This window comes from Suricata suricatta, chromosome 2, assembly GCF_006229205.1.
Source record: "Suricata suricatta isolate VVHF042 chromosome 2, meerkat_22Aug2017_6uvM2_HiC, whole genome shotgun sequence".
In the NCBI taxonomy this organism is placed as follows: domain Eukaryota; kingdom Metazoa; phylum Chordata; class Mammalia; order Carnivora; family Herpestidae; genus Suricata; species Suricata suricatta.
This window is the reverse complement of record NC_043701.1, coordinates 67,648,262-67,650,413: the sequence shown is the minus strand read 5'-3', so window position 1 is coordinate 67,650,413 and position 2,152 is coordinate 67,648,262.

The window sequence follows — 2,152 nt, the reverse complement described above, 5'->3', positions numbered from 1 at the left end:
TCGGACAGCGCCCCCTCGGACGGGCGCGCACGCCCGCGCATCCGCGGGCTCCGGCGCAGCGCAGTCCCCGGGGACCCGGCGCCCCCGCTCTCGCCCCTCGGAAGTGCCCCTGGAACGTTAACCTGCCCAGCTGGCTCCCCTACCTCGCTTCCTCCGCGGGAGTGGGACTTCTTCCCGCTTACTCACCCCAAGGGATCTGCGCGGACCTGCCCCTTCGGGGTGCGGGTGGGAGAGCTGCCAAAGTTGGAAGCTGAAAAAAGCCAGTCCTGGGCGTTTGAGCATGCCCAGCTCTGGCAGCCACGCACGGGTTTTCGAAATGTAAACCCCAGTCGGCTGTCCTTCAGGGTTGTGGGAAATAGAGGGATCTGGGAAGGGAACGGAGCCACAGCGACGGCAGAGATGGGGACAGTGGGGAACCGAAGACTGGGAGGGGGTTAAAGGATTAACTTTCTTCCTTCCGGTTTTTCTTTCCTTCCTTCTTTTCCTTCCTATCCATTCTCTCTTTTCACAAGCCAAGAACATTTTAATGGATTTTCTCATAACTTGAGAAAATGTGAGACAAAATTCAGAGTATATTTTTAAATGACAAGTGCAACAAAACACACCTACACAGATATATCTGCTCTGCACCATAAACCCACGTCCTCTGGGGCAGCGTGTAAGACGTAAATTCCACGCCAAATTTTGAACCAACATTTATGACCAAGTTAGTAAATCATAAGCCACTAAGCATGTCATTTCTTTTTTAAAGGCCTTACTTAGCCTCACTTGCCCAAAAAAATGAGTTGAAATTGATCCATACTATGACTCCATCCTTCTAGTGCTAAGTGTTATGGGGGAGAGAAGCTCCTGAGGTTCTCCAGGACATTTCACCCACGAGTGAATGAGCACAGGTGTAAGGTCTGGTCTCTTCTGTCAACACAACACTTCCCCTTACAGACCTCACAGCAAATGTTGCTTGATTAGAAGGTGGGGCTGGTAGCAAAGAGAAAAATATCTTCTTTGATGTAGTAAAAATTAGAAAATTGCTCTTTGTTTTCCATCTGAAAGTCTTTCTAAAAAGTATTTAAAAACAAACAAAAACCAAAAAACTGAGTTTTCCATGAAGGTAAAGCTGTGTGCTGCTGTAGGCAGTTAGCTGTAGAGTGGATCACTGAAGCCAAGGCTTGTTGACTAGCAGATCATCGTCTCCTCTTTATTGGACCTGTCCTTTCCTACAATAGTCAAACCTGGTGGGCTCAAGAAATGTAATTTCAAGAACTGCCTCAGCTTTTCCCAAGACGTTTTGTAACATAACAAAAAAAGGAGCAAGCTTTAAACTGTGCTTAAGCACCTTGTACCCTCTTTGTATTTTTTGCCACTTTATTTATTTAAGTCTTTTTATTTATTTTGAGAGAAAGGGAGAGAAAGAGAATCCCAAGAAGTCTTGGCACTGTCAGCGTGGAGCCAGATGTGGTACTTTTAAACGTGATGTTCAACAAAAACTCTAAAATTAAACTTGGCAGAATGAACTTTCAACATAGTATTTGTATATGAGCCATTTTGGATTATTGGTTATTCGATCTTTCCTAGAAGTTTTGGGCTGTATCAAGTGTAGGGGCAACAACTACAGGAAAAGAGGAAGCAATCATGTTGGGGAAAATGACTACAAAACTCATATTTTAGAGAATAGAGGTACAGCAGAATTGTACATTCCCTCACATTCCCTCTCTCACTTGACAAACTTGCCAAGTAGGTGACAAGTTAAAATACATAGGTGGATAAGAATTGAAAATTAGGTTTACATTCATGTAAACTAAACTTCCTAGAGGATGCAGAGTAATTGAGTGATCAGTAAGGAAGGCCTTACAGTAAGGGAAAGTCCAAGAAAAAAAAAATTGAAGGAAGCCATATCTGGGATTAGTGAAGGGTTCAAGGGCTATGTATTGGTCAGCTCAGGTTGCCTTAACAGAATAAGACAAAGGGGTGGCTTAAACAACAGGAATTTACTTCTCACCACTGTGGATGCTGAGAAGTCCGAGATCAAAGCACCAGCCAATTTACATCTCCCACAAGGACTCTTCCTGGCTTACAGATGATCACCTTCTTCCCTATAGAGCTGTATGTAGTCTCTCCTTTCTCTTCTTATAAGGACACTAATCCCATCATAAGG